Source organism: Athene cunicularia (assembly GCF_003259725.1).
Source record: "Athene cunicularia isolate RWA chromosome 3 unlocalized genomic scaffold, athCun1 chr3_part1, whole genome shotgun sequence".
Classification (NCBI taxonomy): domain Eukaryota; kingdom Metazoa; phylum Chordata; class Aves; order Strigiformes; family Strigidae; genus Athene; species Athene cunicularia.
Window position 1 is genome coordinate 19940557 of NW_020799097.1, and position 21826 is coordinate 19962382.

At 36.3% G+C, this 21826-nt stretch overlaps 1 protein-coding gene across 4 annotated transcripts in view; it reads left to right on the forward strand.

The window, feature by feature from the left end:
- MYT1L (myelin transcription factor 1 like) overlaps positions 1–21826 on the forward strand; it is a 310674-nt gene that overhangs the window by 78168 nt on the left and 210680 nt on the right. For 3 of the 4 annotated variants that reach the window (XM_026844773.1, XM_026844772.1, XM_026844770.1), the window contains exon 2: positions 1927–2041. The exons of the other annotated variant lie outside the window; for it this stretch is intronic. The gene's annotated coding sequence lies outside the window, so the exon portion shown is untranslated. The remainder of the gene's footprint in view (positions 1–1926; positions 2042–21826) is intronic. 4 annotated transcript variants of the gene reach the window in all.

Genomic DNA, 21826 nt, shown 5'->3' on the forward strand with positions numbered 1-21826 from the left:
GGTTTCAGCACCACGGCTAGCGACCGCCGCCGCCGGCCCCGCCCCGCCCGCCCGGAGCGCGTTCTGCACCGCGGCCCCAACTTCTCCGCGATAAATGTCAATACAGCGTTTAGACAAAAGCAGAAAAATAGGCTACATGAAGCATTTCACAGTTTTGTTGGTGCCTTTATTGTGTAAATAATTATTTCTTACCTGCAGCAGAGTTTATAATTGAAGTTACACAGTGTGTTATGGCCATTTTCTCCTTAACAATAAATCCATCTATCCTTACGTAGGAGAAGTTTTTTTCTGAAATCAAAGAGAAGAGGCACGTTAAGGTCACCATGAAGATGCTTGCAGAACTGTGTATAAGATATTTCTTTCTAAGCTGTAAATTATTGGAATTAATGGTTTATGTATATTTCCCAAAATTAATTTACTACCTCAGAATGCCATTTTAAGATTGAAAAAACAAACTAGAAATGAAGAAATTTGGACTCTTGTGAAAAGTTATCGGGTATATGCATATTTCAGCCAGTTGAACTGTGTATGTGAGAAATTGATATTGCAGCCTGTTTCTTGAAAGAATTTTGTGAAAGAAATTATGATTCTTTTGTTAAGGGCCTCTGTTCCTGTGCACAATTTCAGAAATTTTCACTTAGGCTCACACATTATTTTGAAGACCATCTCTCTTTTTTTTTTTTTTTTTTTAATAAAGTTGCAAAAAAGTAATTGTAGAATACTGCTTAGTGTATTTACATGCAAACAGGTTTTTTTTTTTTAATAGAAAATAGTTTTAAAACTTATTTTTATTCCCGTTTTCTAATCTTCTAGAATATTTCCTTGCCTAAGAAGTAGCATAAAAGAAATTGAGTACAGTATCTTTTAGAGGATTTATGGTAATGCTGCTGAATTTAGCTGAGCATAAACAGCATGGTGAGCCCCTCAGGGTCTCTTCATTTTCCTGACACACTCCACTGCTGCCCCATTAACACTTCGTCTGTTATTGCCATCTACTCAGTTTAATGAGTATCTTTGAATTTGAAGTTCTACAGAAGAAACAATAGCTAAAATAACTGATGCACCTACTGCAGTTTTCAGCAGAGTGTCTTATTCCCTTTGTAATTTTTTAAAAATAAAAAGTACATTTCTATTCTTCAGCAGTGTAGTTACATCATGACATTTCCTCTAATTACGGGAGACACTAATCACAAGCACTGAGTAATGACTACAAATATGATGCTGCATCTGTGTGTGTAGAAGGTAAACACATGCTGAATAGCTGCTAGAGGAGGCTTTTCCTTACTTTAAAATTCATCCTATTAATACTGACTCTTTAATGTGAAGAAGGAATAATACTGCTGGAGACTTTGTGCTATCAAAGCAGAATATTTCTTCTAAGAAATCATAAGACAGAAGGATTAGGTGCTGTTTTCTGATACCTGTATGAATCCAACTAACTTTTGTAAAGGGTCAGTATGTGGCTCATTAGATTGGATTCCTAAAAATGAATTTATTGCATTCCTCTGAATACATGCATAAAACATCTTAAATTATTAAACACTAAGCTGTATTATCAGACAAGAACTGAGACCAAATTAAAGCCTGAACAATTCTGCACTGGGACACATTATAGGATGCAAGACCAATTCTAATTTTGCATTGATTATTGATCAGCAAAAGCAAAAGATCACTTCTCAGACATTTAACAGATTTGGAAAGTTTTTTCAGTGCCAAATAAAAAGTTTGAATAATTGAATAAATTTCTATTCTAGAAAACGGAGGAAATCACTTGGATATTGGAACAAGTTTTTGTATTAAATACATTTATTTAAAACCTGTTTTTAAAAGCTAAAATAACACATGAGTGATTTTCTCTGTTCCTGGTAAGCTTGCTATCCTTTAGTAAAGTGTTTTTTTTTTTTTTTGTTTTGTTTTTTCTTTTAGAAAATGAATCTGGAAGAAAATTGGTGAATCCAATCCAGTGGACCTACAAGCACTCTGACAGGCTCAGAGAGCAGAGTCTGGACCAAAGAGCAATTACCCCACCAAACGATTTCAGGTACAATTGACCTAAATATAGCACTCTCTTGAGATTATTGACAAGAGTTCATTTCCTGTAGTGCTTTTCCCATTTGCTACTCCTGGTAACCACTGTGATCTTATCTGCCTGGTGCTGCATGACTTCTGGGATGCAGTTAAGAGTTCTGTTGTGCATTATCTTTAAACAGACAATTCATGCTAAAAGAGTCATTTGCAGCTAAATTAGATGATGAATATATTATTCTTGCTGCTGAAATTACACAGAGCAGGAATGAGTGCCTTGAATCCTTTTGAACCAGGATGCACTGGAATTCTTTTTACTGTGAAATCAGAAAGGTAGTACTAGTTAAGTGTAAATAAATAGAAAATTTTACTTCATTAAACTTCATCAAAAAGCAGAATTAGCTATGCAGGATAGATAGGTTGGAAAACTTGCTATTTGTTTCTTTTTGTATATATTTATCCATGAAGTATGGCTTCCCCTAGTGTTGTCCTATCTCTGGGCAATCACTCTAGTCATCCTGTGCTGGCAAAAAACAAATGAGCCTATAAACTGATTGTGTACAAAATGTGGATGAACTGAATTCAGAGACTGGTAATGATAAAACCCACTTCAGTTTTGAAGAATGGCATTGCTTTCAAACTTGTGCAAAATACTGGTTATGTTTGCATTCTATGTATGAGGAATTTAAGAAAAATAGATGGTGTTCCTTTGGTGTTCATCACAGAGATTTTTTTTGCATCCTATTTCTTTTACTGATTTCTTACTTAGAAAACGTATGCATTGCCCAGAAATTCAAAAGGCTACTATCAGATTCCATGCTGAGCAGCTGTTGGGGAGCCATTTTTCACAGACCTTTATAAACTATATAGCAGGACACAATTGTGTTATTATTTTCCTGCATATCCTCTATGTTTTCCCAAAAGAACATAAGAATACTTATTTTATTAGGAGAATAAACTCCACTAGTAGTCATAGGTCCCACTCCTCAAAGGAAACTCCGGAAAAAGTTCACTTGAAAGCTGAATAATTTATAATATTGAGACACATATACAGTACATTGGTCTACTGACTTGATTCCTTTGATGGTGATGGTCAGCAGTTATAAATGTAGTTAGACTCAGGAATTCTATACTGAAATAACATGAAGCATGAATCAGTTAATTACATTACATAGTAATTAAGATATTGTAGGGAAGATTTAGATTAAAAATGTAGGAGAAAATTTACCTCTGATTTACTTTTTGCCAATCCACATGAGTTGATGAGACACAGCATATCACAGTGGAAAGCAATAATAATTTGAAATGCAAGTATAATAAGAAGAAAGAAGTAAAGTAATCTGTGAAGGTAGGATGAGAATATGCAAGGCATGATTAAATAGATTCTCAGCTGGACAGGTTGAGGTCACAGAACTTCTCACACTGTGCTTTAGGATCCTGAGAAATCTTGTGTAGTCCTTTCTGGCGGGCTGCTAAATAAAATTATTTTAAAGTTTGAGAAATAAGGGAATGTACATGAGAAAATTAAATGGATTTACAAGAAGATCTTTCTGTTGTAGAGTCTTCCACAGAACAAGACAATTAAGGAACCATGGGCCTAGGAAGAAAAAAAAAAATAAAAATCAATCCTTCCCCAACACAAAGAGGGATAACTCACAAGCAGTTACCAACAGCCCTAGAGTCTGAAGTGAATTATTTACCTTCTTCACATTTGATATTTTACAAATAAAAATTCTCATGGTCTTACTGACTCTTGCAGTTCTGCAAAGGCATAACCTTGCTGACGAAACCCTGTTGGTGAGATTTTTGCTATTTTCTTTTTGCCTGCACAAAATATATTTAAAACTTGATCATTTATCTGCAGAGGAATATCAAGATGCACACATTTTGTTAATTATTATCTTCGCATTGCAGATGCCTGACGTGGCTGACATACAAACAGTTGTACATACTATAGATGAGTAAATCAGTTTGAAACTTAGGAACTAACCCCTGAAAACCTCATGTAATCTTCCTTCTCTGTGTGAACAGTTTTTGTGAGGATTACTCACTTCAGATGATGACAGAAAGAAACATGATTCTGGGCCTTAAGCTCCATCTTGTGATATATTGTGAACCCAATGAAGGTACAGCGTCTTAAGCCTTTTTTAATATAATAGTTATTTGACATCTTCAAGGGACACTGGTCCTTTACAGGATGGAGACCCATAGAGGACAATACCATAGATTAGGGATTTTAAGGCACTTTATCCCTACTGATTTATTCAGTTTGCCCTGCCAGGGTGGTGAAAAGACACCCTAATTAGGCAGTGTAGGAATACCTGGTATACAATATTCTTTTTAGCCAGCTTTATAGTTTTCCTGCTTGTTCTACAGTGTCTCAGGGAATGAAAAATGTCTAGTCCATTAATTAGAAAATTAACTTAGAGTTGGGAAAGATGAGTTCGGGTTTTGTCTATGCTACAAACTTTCTGCAAGATGCTTAGCTAAATATTGAGCAAAATTCAGCAAGACCTAAGGATCAGGGATTGTGACTGTATCTTCTCTGGTTTTGAAGCAGAATCAGGTGTCCTTCCATGTTTCAGGTATCTTAGTTACTCCACTTAAATAATTGAGTAGTCAGAAATCTTAGTTTCTTTCATTATCTGAAACAAATTCACTATGCTTCTCTATCGTAGTGTTCTTATGTCAGGATATTGATGAAATGGCAGAGATACAGAAAGCAAAATAATGCCTTATGTTAGTTCAGACAGAGTATTACAAATATACTGTCATGATAACAAGTTCATGTTAGCTCTTGGCAGTGTAAATCGTCCTAATACAACCTTATAAAAAAGCAAAGTTCATCAATCAAAATGTCACATGTTGCTAAATTTCTAGTTTGTAAATTACCACTGTAAATTTAAGTAGTAGAAATCATCACGTAACATTGTGCTTCTTTCTCTTTGTCTCTCCAGACTTAAGTGGTTTCAAAAATGAGGCAGTTTCTAGGCAGCATCTTTGCTCCTGTGAACAGGCATGGTTGTTTATATTGCATGGGCCAGCCAACTGTGATTGATCACAGGCTGCTGCTGATGTTAGCATGCTAAAGAGAACAGTTATGTTAAAACTAAAAGTGCCAGAGCAGGGTCATATCACCGATGAGAATTAGAAAAAAAAAAAAAGATTCTTGTGTTTTATTGGATATATAGCTCAGCCTCCCATAATACCTAATCCCTAAATCATCCTGAAAATTTTTTGGGATATAAAATCAAATTTAACCCACTATCAAAGGGCATGGCCTCTCTTCATTGCACTAGCAGCTACATGTATAAATCCCAATCCCATATCAAGGGGAATACACAACATAACTAAAAATGTTTTTTTTAAGAGAAATCTGATGATGATAGAGTTGATAATTTTTGTAGCAAACACTTAGGAAGTGTTGAAGTAATTGGATTAGAAGAGATAAAAAATAATCTTGCCAAATCATTACAGCTTCTTAAGGCTAAATCCCTCCTTTTCTGCTACTCTAGCATTTTATGAAGAAGGGTTATCATGCAGCTTTATTTCAAGCGGTTTCCAGTTTTTAGCTTTGTTACATGGTCTTAAGTGATTCTTTTGTCATTATGAATATTGGGCTGAAAATTTTGGTGGGAAAAAAAAATCTTAGCACATATGCACATTTTGCTTTTTTCCACTTCAAATGAATGACTGTATTGCTTAGCTGCTATATCTAATTGAAGTATTTCTTCTGAAGCCAAGGAAGACACAGAAGACTAATTTGAAAGCCAAGTGGAGTTAAGAGAAAGACTTCATTGATCAAATAGAGTTTGGATCAGGGTTGAGTTAGGTCAGAACTATGCTTTTTATACAGTAGAAATAAAGCTTTTATTAACAAGCCTATATATAAAAAAAGACTTTCATGCACCAAGGCAGAAGAGGTACAGAAGTACATTTCTAGAGCAATACATTTATCTTCAGGGCACTGAAGAATGCCAAGGAAAGGAATATGCTTGATAAAAACTATAAAGAATCTTATCCAGTAAGTAGCTAAAGTCAACAGAAGGTACATGTTTTCTAGTCAGTCAAGGCTCTAATGAGAAACTGCTTTTAAAAAGGTTTTTAAAAGCATGGCGGGAGGACAAAGTATGTGCAGATTCTTATAAGCTCAGCTGTCCTTCCTGCATGCAAGTACAAATACAGTTTATGACTCTGTAGTATGTCCTTGTTAATGTTACTGCAAACAAAATTTAGAAAAAGAAGGTTAATCTAAAAGTTTTATCTCTTCTTCCAAATACATTTTTTGGAAAAGTGAAGAGGGAGTAAATACTACCATTTCATGGTCACCTTGCGCATTTCGAGAGGGAGCTGCTCCACTGTGGTTTGGGACAGAGCAGGGCATTGCTGCTCAACAGCTCTCAGTAGTATTGTCCCCAGATGATCCTGTGGATGGATTTCTATTTCAAAATCATACAGAAATTAAATATTGCTGAAAACAGCATTCCCTCTTGTTGTGCTCCCCTTCATGGCTTCTGGGGTGAAATTTATCTGTCCTAATGTAGATGTCTTTTATATCTAAATTGTCTTTGGCCAGGCTGCCTTTATAGTCAATGGAGAGAAATAGACACTTTTAGGGCATGATTCATCTCTTTGGAAGGTAGACATCTAAATAGGTCAGATGAATCAGACTGTAGAATAGCATATTCCTTACTAATGACTATAAAAGAAACCTAGGGATCATCTTGAATGTTGATGTCTATATTGCAGATATCTAGTTAGGTGAAATGAACTCTGTGTCTGTAGGAACTAAGTCAGAGCATAAAGTCAGAGGAAAATATCCTGCTCTTCAGGAAGCAACTTTTCCTTCCGAGCTCCTGGTTTCACTGCAGTGGGGTTCATGTTCATAGTCATAGTCATGAGGTGATTAAAAAAAAAAAAAATTACACCCTTGACTCCTCCTATTTAATATATGAATATGTGAAAACTGAGTAGACTTTATTGTGTGAACAGGTAATTTGTATACATCTATGATCAGTTATTTCAGTGGTTCCACAGTGGCATAATTTTTTTACTAGTCTCTGCTAATAATATGTATGGACAGGATCTCACCATGGTTTGATTAGTCCTTGTAAACCATTTCAAAACCTGATACTTTTTTCTCAGTCTGAAATCTCTGCAAGTAGGCAGAGAAGCGAAGATAATGCAATTAATTTAGGCTAATAGACTAATTTAAATTGTTTCTCAATCATAATCATTACTGTTAGTGCCAGAGTTTCACTAAACTCCCCAGTAGATGAGGTGGTTAGTGCAATATACCTGAAAGTCCCCACAATAAATATTTTCAAGTGCTCACAAATGAGTTTTGCAGAAAGGATCTCTGGTTTATTTTGGTTGTGGTTGCATTAAGTATCAACCATAAGCAAAAAAATGGAACATACAGGAATGAACAGCATTATTTATTATTTATTTAAAATAAATAATCAACAAATAAAGACCCATCTAAAACACTTGGATATCAATGCAGCTTTTTCTTATGCTGCTCTTCTCCTATTGTTTGCAAAACTCTGGATCCCAGCAAACCTGCAAGACTTTTGTCAGATGCATACCCAGGAGTAGGACAAGAATGACAGCCTGGAGTAAGCAGATTGCTAGTGAGGCTAGCAGGTGCCAAAACATGCTGTTTCATGACCCAGTGTGAAGATGCCAAAAATAATCTCAAATGTACTTCAGTAAATAAATGCAAAAACCCCTCAGGCTTCAGAAATACAGTCTGTAGAACTGTCTGAGATTAAGCAAGAAACTTAAAGTTAGAAGACCAGTGTTCTAATTTCTGCTCTGCAGCAGATTAGCTGTGTTCAGGTAGTGATGCCTTTTGGCCAAAATCTGTATTTTGCTACTTAAATAGATGGCATGTTTTTCAAAAGCAATTGGGAGCAGACCTATGATGGATTCCACAGATGAAGACATGAAATTAAGTTGAATCATGCATATGTTGACTAAATATCTCTACCTCATTTTCCCTGTCTTTCAGAGTTACAATATTTAGCTGTCTTTGTTTATAGTAATTTCAAATGTGTAAACAGCAATAAAAATGGCTTTGTAAGTGCATGTGTTGTAAAATCAGTTTATCTTACTGTTAAAGGTAAAAGTTGTTTCATAGCTATAGAACATGTATGTTTGATCAGCCTGAAAACAATTTGCTATAGATAAAGTAAGATCCAAATGGCTGTGTTAAGCAATTGCATTTAACTTCAAAGACAGCAATACCAAGGCTGGACTAAGTGAACCTGAACTTGCAAAATGCATTGTGAAATTGTTAGAATCATTGTAATAGTCAGTATTCTGTGTTTAGTATGTAAAATGACGTCAAGGCAATAAAATGTATGGCTGAAATTGAAATACAAAGTTAAAGGAGTTTAAAAAGCAGGTTTGACATTTTATTGCATTTGGACTATTGTACTTTAATTTTAAATCCTTCTACTACAGTGCAAATCTGCTGCTGAATGTAAAATAGCTAAAAGTTGCTAAGAAATAAGAGATAGTAATTATGACAAAGGAATGAAGATTGCTATAGTTTGGAGACTCCCAAAGAAATGCCCATGTGATAAAATTTTCAGGATAAAAAAGTATTTCCATGGTAACAAGCACTTCATCTTAAAATTTCATTATAAATGCAAAGCCAAGGAATCCAAAGTTTAAGAAGCAATGTGTAGTAAATAATGCAGGAGAGACAGGAATTTAACTGTTCGAAGTTTACGAACATGTGTATACGGTGTATGTTCTGAAGTACCCACTGAGCTGACTCTGTGCAAAATGACTGTGTATAAGAGATTAGGAAAGCAAAATCTTGTATGTTGTCTGTCTATTCATTAGCCAGGGACATAATTCCTTTGAACCATGGTAAACCAGGCAGTACACACTGAAAAAAACCCAAAGCATCTTTGAAATTTTACCTTAAATATGTAGCCATATTACACATGTGATGGGTCATATCTTTGAGTGCAAATGAAAGTAAGGAATGAACGCATGAACAAGATACAATTTCTGATTCGATATGCTGATATAAGAGACATAGTTGTTCTTAAATGACATAATATTTCAAATGGAAGCCACTTAATTAATCAGATATACAGATTATCTACCCATAGGTAAACAAGGAGCCTGTGGTTTTAATGAACAAAAACTCTCATGCATATGAAAAAGAGGAGGTGAAGGTTTGATTTGGCTTAATCTTGTATGTATTTGAACAGGGCTGATCAAAATATGTGTTTTGACTCCACATTTCTTAGGGTTGTACTGGCTATTCGTCTACAGCATCTTTTTCCCAGTAGTCTGTGTAACAAAACCTAAAAGTGATGGCTTCGTTTCCAAATTTGGTGTGGTACTTTCTTCAAGGCTAAGTTGTCAAAATACAGGTGTCTACATACAGGTGTCTTGCTCCCTTCTTAGTCAATGGGGTTGGGTCAGGAGGTAACTGGTCTGCTGAAATCTCCTTCTAGGCTTCACTGACTTTACTGACTAGATATCCACTGACTATACTGAAAATTTTGACAGTCCTAGCATGTACATGTCTAAATTTAATTTTCAGCTTTCTGTCTTGTAATATCCCCCTTTTGCAGTGCCCAAATTGTCTGCAGTGGTGCAAGCCATATATACAGCAAAGTAATGCAACTAATCTATCCAGTCCTATACATTTTATTTAATATTTTATTAATAGTTTATTTTGTTAGAGAGGACTTATTATAGACTCTATAGAATACTGAACTTCAAAAACATTTGAATTAAAGTTCAGATTTCAGAAGGTATTAGGTAAAGGTGAACATCTACACAGAAGTTGCCATGGAAATTATGTGTCCAGTCTGTTTGAAAATTGGAATGGGTTGAGTAAATAATTTGTTGAAGTATTTCACAAAATCTGTTAAATGCGAGCTTGCATTTCTGAGCATTTCCTTCTACATCTATGAATATTTATAAATAACTTAATATCTAAATCCATTTTTCGAAGTTCAAATAAACTGTGCTTTCTTAAAGAGTGGTTGATGATTTGCAAGAAGTCAGTGGTTAATTCTTAGGGGAAAACCCTTCAGGGTCAGATAGAGTCTACATGATTTTCTTTTAATTTTTTGTAGAGATTAATTAACTGATTCTTTTCAGGGAATATTGCCACATAAAACTTGAGTTCAGTGTAAACAAGAAAGTTCTATAGTAAGGAAATAGCCACCAGAAAGGGTCTGCATTTACTTTCAAACAAGAAGAACAACAAAATACTGGCTTGTTTAATAGGACAGTTTTTTCCTTTCCTTATTTACACTCTTAAAAAGCTGCAGACAGTCTGTTTAAATTGTGAACCCATAACAAACAAAATAATGAAGCCCCAGTGGAGTAGCCTTTGGTGTGAAGGCTTGGAGAATTTGTAGAAAGGGACAAATATCTCATTTAGGATGGTTTCCTATGTCCTATAGAGACCCCATCAGGGGAACTCTCTTAGTCTGTGATGATACGTATTCACTGAAGCTGACCCTTCTTCACCTCCTTTCTGTACATTTATTAGCAGTCTGACTTTCCAGGGTCCTGAGAAACACACTGAAGTTAATGGAAGCTGAATATGCTCTTTACTTGTGAGAATCAGTCATAAATTTCTCGTTGAACTCATGTAGTTTAATTAATTCAAGTGACAATGGTAGACAGCAAGAACTACTGTGCTGTAGCATATTACATAGAGGATGGTCTCTATACTTTAACCTGCCTCTTTTGCTGTTCATGATGCTAAAGGAGAATTTTGGCTAAAATCTGGATCCAAACTTTTTGTAGAAAATATAAATAACTGGTAATGAAATACTCATTCCAACAGTCCAGTTCTTATCATTCATTACAGTATTGCATTTCCAGTAGTCAAAATTAAATCCTGTTTTGAACTAGATAAATAAAATACACATGGTTGATATATGTCTTTAGATCAGATCTCAGCAGGATCTTCAGTTATTTCATATTATATGTTGAAAATGTACATTAAATACTCCAAACACTCGAAAACTAATACATGCCAGAATTAACTTTGTTATGACAAGTTAATCTATTCCATGCATATGCATTATCAAGACTTCTTTAATTACATGATCACATATTATTTTTCTTAAAAGACTTTCTCCTCATTCAGTTCACAGTATATATGATAGTCACTTAGTAAGCAGCTGTTCAGTGTTTTATTTTCTTGACATTGTTCAGTGTGTGGCCCCATACCTTGTTTACTACAGAGTATTTAAGCCCTGCTCTAAAGACAGAATTATTATTATTATTAATTTTGTTTTGGGATTTTTCTAGTGATCATCACTATAGCGTCTGAATGATGAACAAACATTAAATTAGCTGTATTGTAGGCCTCTGAGATCAGAAGACAATGTGATTTCTGTTTTATGACTGGGGAACCATGTCCCAGAGAAACTGTGTTCAAAAGGTGCCACTAATCTACAAGACCAGCCTGAGGTGCTTAGGTCCAAAAGCCTCAGCTCCAGCTCCTTACTGTTATATAGAACTTTTTCAACTTAGGTCTTTCTGTTTCCAGCTGTGTCTCTGAGCATTTATCACTCCTGCAAATTCAAATGCCTCATCTCTGTGAGTCACATAGAAAATGAAGAATATACTTTTAGTGACCACCTGTAGAAAACGTGGTTTGAATTACTACAATGGAAACTTTTTGGCAAGAAAAGGTAGAATCCTTTCTAGGCCAGCATCCAATTACCTTAACCATTCTTTCTCATCTTGCAATGCTGTCCCATTTTTTAGTGCATTTCTTCAAAATTCTTCACCAAATGAACCTTCTTCAGTACACAGTTCTGATACATTCTTACAGAAAGGCCATCTTGTGCACTGTATGAAGCAGGTGTATTCTGGGAAAAATGGTATATGAGTCATGCCATTAGCCTCCATCATGCTGCCTGTTCACAAGATAGGGAAAAATTAGGTTATATAGGCAACCTGGCACTTCCGACATCTCTGTTCTTGATTTGGTCATGTTAAAAGTTACTTTAAAAATGTCTGTGTGAGAAAGAGAGAGACAAAGAGTACACCATTTTAAAACCAGAAACCCATAAGAATATCTTAATGACCATCTGAATTATGAGATAATTGGAACCTTAAAATCCCCCACACCATGTTGTACCATTCTTCTACTAAAGGAGATGCATGGAATAAGATTTGGTGAAAACTACTGCTGGATGAATAAGATACAAGATACCTTTTTCATAATCATTAGATTCCACAGATATTTACTGATGGCGCAGGAATCACGAGAAACTGAAATTTGGTTCCTAGAAGTCCCAACAGGGTTTCTTTTTAGTCATTATTGATTCTCTGCTCAATTCTCAATGACCTTTTCTACCCCCTTTCTCTCTGTTATAACTCTTGAGTATAACCCAATCCTGTGTCCTTAGCAGAACAGCTCTAGTTCTCATTGCTCCACTGGTTTCTTGTCCTGTGTTGTTCCTTTTTTTATCCCAAGCATAGCCCAAGTGCTTGTTCTTTACCTCCTTGTCTTCAGTGCCTTTCTGCAGTCAGTGTTTGTATGTCTTCATCAGGGCTAGATTCCCAGGCTTTTGTACGTCCTTCTTATTCTCACTGGCTCTCCAGCCAGAATGCCATCATCAAAGTTTTTTTTCAGTTTCTGTGCCTCCAACCATCCATCGCTTGTCTCTTTGAATGCCTGTTCCAAATACTACCATTAAATGTTGGCTCTTCCTCTGTCTTTCTTCTCTGCTGCTTCATTTTCTTTTGGACACTAGGGAACTGATCAGAACTCTTAATGTAAAGGTCCTTGTGACTTTGATAGGAGAGCCTCTGTTCACTCTAGGACAACGTTGCACGAGTTGCACTTTGCTCAAAATTTGGACTTAAATATTAAATATAGGGAACAGAAGTGATGCACCTATTCCAGGCAGACTTTTCTAATCCTGCTCGATACTTGCCATGTCTGCTTCTACTCAGGTGTTTCTGCTTTTTGTCTCCATGGCTGATCACACTTTATCTGTTCATCAGTCTTGAATCCAGACAGATTCTGCTAGATGAAATCAGACTCTTGGGGTGTTGCATGGATGCAATCCCAGTATTCATCACTGAAGGAAGACCTACTGGCTATTTGAGTTACAGATGCACCTCTTGACACATCCCAGTAACAGTTGGGCAGGTTAATCTCTTCATCACTCAACAGACTGTTAACATAATGTAATATCTTGGGCAGAGCCTATGCAGAAGAATGCTGCAATACCGATCTATGGAAATTGTATAGTTCTAGATACTATTCAGATTGCTTATATACAGTCATTCAGTTTACTTGTTTACGCTCGTTAAGATTTGAATCCAGACGGGATCACTGGTTTATCTAGTATGATATTTTGTTTAACACAGACTGGATAATTTTATCTGCATACTATTGTGTTGTTCTGTAACTGAAGGTAGCGTAATCATTATTTGATCTTGAATTTAAAATATTAGAAGGTGGTAGATTTACTTCTGTCCTCCATAAATTGTAAAGCTTTGCATTGCTTCTGAAACATTCCTAGAAATTGTAGCCAGCTCCAAGATGGACTGAGCTACCATCTTTTTGTGAAAGTGGGGTTCCATGTGAAAGGAACCTAGGTAGCCCTGGGAAATACTCACTTTGCATTGATTAATTATTGTTCATGCTTTTCACAACACAGAGTTTCTTGGAAGCATCATAATACTCCTCTCTTCTTCCACTGCTTCTGGCTCTTCCACTCCATTGCACTTTGCTTTGTCATCTTAGTGCCTCATTCTTTTCCTGGCAGGGAACTTGAAAGAGCACATGATCAATAAAAGATTTTGGAAAAAGATGCCAGGACAGCCTAAGCTTTATAATGGAGACTGTGGGGAATATTTTAAATGAGGGCAAGGATATTGGATTTGAAGCAAGACAATAATGATGGTGAGATTTATTAGAATAAATATGGGAGATTTGTGCTCAGTTCCCTGCGTTGCTCACATCTTCTGGCTGCTCTTGTCTTTCTGTGACACAGTTCCTTATCAGTAAAATGGGAATAACACTGTCTCACAGATGCTAAAATAGCTACTTCAAAGATACCATAGAAAGAAGAAAACCATTAATTACACTCAAATAGTGTAGTATTACAGCTTGTATGATGAGTGCGATCATTGATGGATTGGGAAGTTTTAAACCTAAGACAACTGAATGTTTCCAAACTGTCGTTTGCATAGTTCTAACCACTGTTTTATTATCCCCCCCTCCCTGCCCTCAGGTGATGCTTATGCTTTCATGGTTTGTATTACCTTTTAGCTTCTCAGAGCTACCAGCTACTGCTCATATTCACCACTGCTCCTGCTCCCCCAGAATTGCCCCTATCTTGCCCTTTTTCTTTAAATCTGGTTTCCTGCAGCCTATTACTCTGTGAGCAGCACCTTCCTTCTCCTTTGATCTATATGCCCCAAGTCAGTGTAGAGGGACTTTTGGGCTGTATGAAGGTTATGAGGCATTGAGAGGGCATATATCAATGGGAAGATGAATGGAAATAACAGTCAAATATAGCACAAATATATAACTACTCTATGAAGAAGGTATATACATCTGTTTTCACAGCAGGAGTCTCTGGTTCTGTGAAGCGGCTCTTTGATTTAATGACATGTTCCTAACTCAGGAGGAATTATTTGTGGATTTAAGAAGAGCCTATTTGTAAGAGGGATGAACTGAGCTGTACACTGACCATGCCTGTTCTCATGCTTACACTCTGTTTGTAGTTGGGGTAGCCCAAGGCAGATGTGAGCTCTGTTGACACTACTGTGTCCTCATTGCTTTGTCACTCAGGTGTGTGTATTTAGGGACATATTCTATAGTTGTCTATTCTGAGATGTTCTAAAATTATTTCCAAGATAGTTCTATTATGGGAAGAGCCATCTGTCTTCTGGGGATGAATTGTTCAAACAGCAGAATTCAACCACTGTGGAAGCGAGTTGAGTCTTTTTTCTTGCTGCAAGACCTGCATAAAAGCATGGTCAGATTCTAGCTCAAACAAAGGATAATGGCGTGGGTTTATGTGCTGTCAGAGTTCACAGATTTTTCTATGAAGGTTTAAGACTAAAAGTGCATAAAGCCTAGATCAATTACAGCCTTCACAGGCACCATCACCTCACTCAGCTTTAAGCACATTGTGCAGTTCCCAGTTCACACTGGTCTTAAATATTGGCTAACATGGCAGGATGAATAGCTCGGAACTACTTTGTAGAGGTAGCTGAGAACAATTTTGTAGAGCTGAGCACCTATCCATGCTAGGTCACATTGGACAACAAAGAAAATCATCATTGATCCCTTCCTTCTCCAGAAGGTAGGTATTTTTTAGATCCCAGCTGGTATGAGTTCATCATCAAGAAAATGGGCCCTCAGAGAAATAACAAACAAGACTGAAGTGTTTTCTCTAAACAACGTAGACACAGGCATAGGCATGCAAAATCAGTCTACTTCCTATACAGTTCAGGAAAATGGGGCATAGTCTCATCTGGCTATATTTCTTGCCAAATTATGGCTTAAATTGTATATGTGAACCAGGAATTATGATCAGCACAGAAATGTAACAAATCTTCACGGAGCTAGTAAATGCTGTCCTCCCAATAGGTTTGTACAAACCTGTGTATTAAATGCAGAGGCAAAAAAAGGACCTTTTGTGGCTGCTGGATTCCACACATGGCACAATGATGGCATTGTCTGATTCCTTGAGATAGAGTCTAATTAGTAGAGAAAGACATTTTATTGCATTCAAATAGAAATATTCCTTTACAGAATCATTTTTGTCCTGAAAAACACGTTCTAGTTCATACTTCTAAATTTCTAATAAAAAACATGACACATTTTCTACTCATTTGGTCTGAGTCTGGAAAGTGATGTTTTTAAATTAAGAATGATGGGCCTGATTCTACAACCTTATTTATGTGAGTAGTCCCACAGTGACTACTCTGTTTATCAGTGCCAAGGATATCTAAGATCAGAAAGCTCTTTTCTTTCATTTCCTGAAAACTAAAAGACAGAAATCTATTTCCAATTCTCAGTGAAGCTTTAGGATGCTTGGGGCTTTGTCCATGGTAGCTGAGTTTATACTCCCTAATGATGTGTAACATTCTTATCTGTTTTGTTTCTGTTTGAGTGATGCATAATGAGTACTTGAGCACAAACCAAGCTAAAATTGGGGAAAGTAAAATGAAATACACATTGAGACAACTGGGGTATTATCTTCAGTCAGAAGGTCTATGTTCTACTGAAAGTATTTTTCATGCAATACCTGCCTTTTTTCTTTCCCTTAACAGGCTGACCAGGGAAGTGGTTGAGTCACCATCCCTGGAGGTTTTTAAAAGATGTGTAGATGTGGCACTTAGGGACATGGTTTAGTGGTCGACTTGTCAGTGTTAGATTTACGGTCAGACTCTATGATCTTAAATGTCTTTTCCAACCTAATTGATTCTATGATTCTATGATTCTGTGTACTTAGGTAAACCTATTCAAAGCAAATATTTTTTTAGCATGATTTGGTGAGGAGTTCCTTGTACTACTGGAGTCGTGCACTGATTCTCAAGTTGTTAAAGGCAGAAGATGTTAACATCAGAAAATCAGCCTTTTGTTAGCTAAATAAGCAGCTTTGATTGTGTTTTTGTTACAGAATGTGTAAGAGAGCATTTTACTACTCCTATGCATGTCATTTGTTTAAGAACATGTGCTGCTTAGTTTTCATTGTATTATTATTACTCAGAGACCTTTTTATTTTACAAGATACCTCCAAGGAATACATATTTTTGAATATTCAGCAGTAAAACTTGCTGACACTCTACCTGTAGTTGCTAAACATTATAAATGTTGCTTTTATTTTGATTTTTTTAAATGGTTCAAAAGAACTTGACTTTTCAATTCACAAAAAGAGTGGATTATATTCTGACCAGATATCCATTGGGATCCACAAAGTCACTTCCAGTGACTATTTTTCCTGCATTTACCTGGTGTTAGTAATTGGTAGGGAATGTACTCGTTATTGTATGACCAAGTAACAATAGCCCTGCAACAGCTTCGAGCAGCTGGAAAAGATTAGAGCTACCCCTAAACTGCTCTTAACTGTATGAATGCTGCTGCAGAAAAGATCCTGCGTTGAAGATGTGATCCTTACTCTCTTCTTTTGCATAGTCAGGAATCGGGGTCTCTGTTTTATACCTTTGCCATTTGACATTGAAACTTCAGAACATATATTTTGGTTGGGAGTACAGATATGTAGGTATAATTTACCAGCAAAAATGCCTTTAGAAATTCAGGTCTTTCCCTGCATCTGTTCTCTCTTTGGAAGAAGAAAAGTGTTAACTAACCCAGAAATCTAACATTCTGTTACAGCACACTCCTTGCACCGCTGTCACAGTTCCTTTCTTATAATCTTCCAAAATCCTGATGGAGTCTGGGATTTTGATCTACTCACATGACCCATTGTACATCTCTCTGATGTCAACTATTAAGTGAAGCTAATCTTCATGAAAGATTTGCCTAGATCCCATATTGTTAACGTGTTTATTCTTTTCCAGAGAGGCAAAGGACTGAGATTTTGGTGTGGTCATTAACATAAGAATGTTTCATCATCATAAAAAAAAATTCTATTATACTTTAAAGAGCAGAGACTTACAGAAATATGCTGCTTGCAACTATGGTAGAAGGGTTCCAATCTATTTATACTCTCTTACTGAATATTAACTGTTAAAGCATGGATAGGGTGAATTCTTATATGATATATAGCTATTATATTGTTATTTATGTTTATTTTTCCCTTCAGTTTCTTTTAATTTTCAGTTTGGATCCAGTTATCTTGATATATTGAGGTCAGATTTCAAAGGTGATACACATTCTTTAAGACCTGTACAGTACTGATGGGGATTTTATAAAGGCCCCAGACTGCTAAGCTGCTTATATAGGAAATCTCGTCTCCATTGCCAAGACTTAGATATAAGCACTCCTGGAAATCCCACTAGATACTTACTGCACTTTTGTATGTGGAAGTACCTTTGAAAATCTGTTCCTAAAGGCCCATGTTGTACGTCAAGCAGTATTAAAATCCTGATGATTTCTTCACACACATCCAAACTGATAAACTGTGAAATTATTATTCTATCTCTCCATCTTATCTTCCCCTATTCTGTCCTTCTTACACAGAATCACACAGTAATTCAGGTTGGAACAGATCTCTGAAGGTCATCTACTCCACCCTCTTGCTCAAAGCAGAGCCAGCTTCAAAGGTAGATCATGTTGCTTGGAGTCTTGTGCTACTTTGAATGTCTCCAAGGACGGAGGCTCCAGATTCTAAAAGACTCCATGTTTCTGTGTACCCTGTTCCACCCTCATTGTGGTTATTTTTTTTTTTTATTATTATTTTTATACAGCTATTTAGACATACTACTGTTCTACTTGTCTGTTGATGCAGAGGTAAATGCTTCTTACCTATTCTTCTCTCTCATCTTTTCCCCAGTGATCCCTTATAACCCTATTTCCTGACCTCTCTTACACTTGCTGTCATTTTCTCCTGATCTTCTCTTGACTATGTCTCTCTAACCTTTCATAATTCAAGAGTGTATTAGTCTTTATTAACTCTTCCAATCCTTATCAAACTGTCCTGACTCTGTTTGCCTCTCTGTTGCTTCCACTGTTGCTCCAAGATCACTTGTCCTATTTATGCATTCACATTCTGTTAAAAGCATCTGATCTTCAGTGCTATTATAAACCCCTTCATATTGGCCTCTGACCTTCTTGTTAGCTGAAACCACTCTCACCAAAGTACCTAATGATTCTCTCTTGGACAATTCTTCCTCCTCCTCTCACACTGTCAGTTTTGATCTTATTAAATCTCATCATACCATGTATCTTTGGCTCCATTGTTTCCTTGTTTTCCTCCTAAATCCTTAATCATTCCTTTTGTTCATACGTTGAAATGTCCTGAGCAGACTTCTGCCACAATCCTAAGGAGGTTTAAGTTTTGATTCATCTCTCCTTTCCTTTTACACATCAAGTCTACAGTCCTACCCACAAATAAATACAGCTGACATCTTTGTGCTACTGACTCAGATTTATATCTGTACTCCAGATATTATAATAGCAACTCAAGATAGATGTGATTAAAAAGGGCTTCCCTCTTAGATGTTCCTTACTGCTTGTTTTCTTGGTCACCATCTTGTCTGTCACACCAGTAATACTAATGTTACCTTTGATTCGGGCCTCTTCGGATCCTCCTGTCAAGGCTATGTCTAAAGATTTCAGATTCCTTTCTTCCTAACACATCTAACCTGTGGTTCTTACTCCCATACCAGTAAATCTGTTGAAGTTCTCTGATGGTGTATCTACACAGTGTACACGGCATATGTTCTAAGGACCTGGCATGATGTCCATGCAGTTTTTAGCTAGAAACCATTGGCAATATAATAATAAAAATAATTCATACATGAAAATAACATATATGAGTGGGCAAATTGTGCATTGTTTAAGTATGTGTGAATATGGTGTAATTTATATAGAGTTTGGGGTAAAAGGTGGAAAAGTTGCAGTAGGCAAACTAATTTCAGGAAGTCCACTTCATAATAAGTCTTAAATTTCACTGTCAAGTACAGTTTTATTTTCTAACTTCACCCTGGCCTTTCTGCTGCACGTAGCATCTAAAAATGTACATTACTGCTATATTGTTTAATCACCATTTCTGATATCTCTGAATTTATCTTGATGTTACTGTACATAGTTGCACAACAGAGGAAACTAAGGATGGATGCTTTGCTTTGGGTTTCTGTATTTTGACAGATGTTAATCAATGCTATAACTCTGGATTTCTGTTGCCACATTAAATTTGCAGTAGAAATTCAGTCTCCCCATAAGGCAAACAGGATACTGAAAATTTGCATGCTGTTCACCTGGTGTGGTTGTTCTTCCTCACAAGATTAAATATGTTTCTGAGGCTGAAAAATAAGCTTAGCAGAGTCAACATTTATGCCAGTAATATAGTAGAAAATGTAAAATGTTTCCAAGCTCAGGAGTCAGTGAAGATGCTGAAACATAAGTAAATCCTCAGAAAGAATTTATTTGTATCATGGTCTACGCATATGTGTATTGATTCCCAAGACAGACAGTTCGCTGTGTGAAAGACAGGAGAGAGTAAGGGTAAAGAGGGACATGAATTCAGTTACCAAACTCTTTTTATTTTGAAAAGCTTTTTTATTTCAAAAAACATTTGAGCATTTGAGATACAATGATAATAGAGGGACAAAATTTTAAAGTCTTTTACTGTTTTTTTTTTTCCTCAAAATTCCCCAAAACATACGAGCAATGAGAAAAGCAGTATGGGTTGAGTGATGTAACTATCACAAAGCAAATCAAGAATGTTAAATAAATGGACCTTTCTTTTGCTTTAAGTTTTCTAAGCCTCTAAATTACATCTTTTTGTATTTTACTTCTATCCAATGACTTTAATTCAAACTCATTAGAGGTATTTGTGTTTTTATGGGATTTTTTCTTTTAGCTGTACTGGATGTGACCTTTAAAAAATGTTATCTGGGACTTTCTCTGATTTGAGTGTTGTTGCCTCATCTGACATTGAGATTTTACAGCTTTATCTGTTTCAGAGTAAAGGTGATCAGATGCCGCTGTGCTGATCTGAAGATTATCTGGTATGGTACTGCAAAGCAGTGGAGCCACAATCCCACTGAACTCTTAACAGAGGCAGAAACTGAAGCTTTCAATGAGTAAGGTCTCTTTTTAAGACCTTAAATAGTCTTGAGAAACTGTTTCCAAACTGTAGTAGAATTTATTACAATCATACCAGTGATGTACTGATATACATTGCTACAACAAAGATAGGAAAATGCCCTGGCTTTGTATATATGCTTTTAAAACCACTTGCAGATATATTTAATCGAAGCATAGGGTAGTGTTTTGAAACGAGTGCTGGGAAGAGTGGTATGCTGAAAGCCTTTGTTCAGTGTAGCATGACTGGGGCCAAGGATTGCCGTTAAGCATAAATACAATCCGTAGAGTTGATTCTGTCCCTCTGTCCTTTCTCTCATATGCGTATTACCTATCTTTTTGAAGAGGGAGTAATCTCTTTTTGTATGCTCATAGCTCTGATAGCAGTCATGGTCCACTGGTGCTAATGCAATATAAATTGCTGTTCAGTAATAATAAGTTTAAATGCCCTAAGCTTATGGTATTTACTGCTTGCAGAGAAGGTAGACTGTTAAGATGCTATTCCCAGGGCTTTTTTTGTCCCCCTCTTTGTACAAAGTCTAAGGAGTCACCCTAAAAAACAGGCAGGAGGAAGAATTGTAATTTGACTGCTACTCCACAGGGCGCTGGTCGAAGATCATTGCATTCGTTTCACATAGGCCACTGAACAGCTCTCAGACCTTGACAACTTTTAGCCATTACTTTAGCTAGGTTGGATTTGAACTAGTAATATAAAGGTGAAAGGTCCTATGGACCATTATCAATTTCTAGTCACATAGGCTTCTTTTGCCTGTCTTCTTAAATTTGTGCTTCATCAGCAAATGTGATTCTAGCATAAAGCATCCAGAACTTTTTGGCATGGACTACACAGACATTGTAAACCACCTGGGAATGCAAGGGGCGTGTCTCAATAATACAGGCTGACTTTAATGCATCACATAAACTAGATTATACATTTAGTGCTTAAAAGTCCCATTAGTTTCCCCTTTATCCTCTCTACCTCTCTTTCTTTAATTTGCAGTAATATTTTCTTCACTGTTGTGAAATTTTATGAGATCTTCCATAGAATTTTTAATT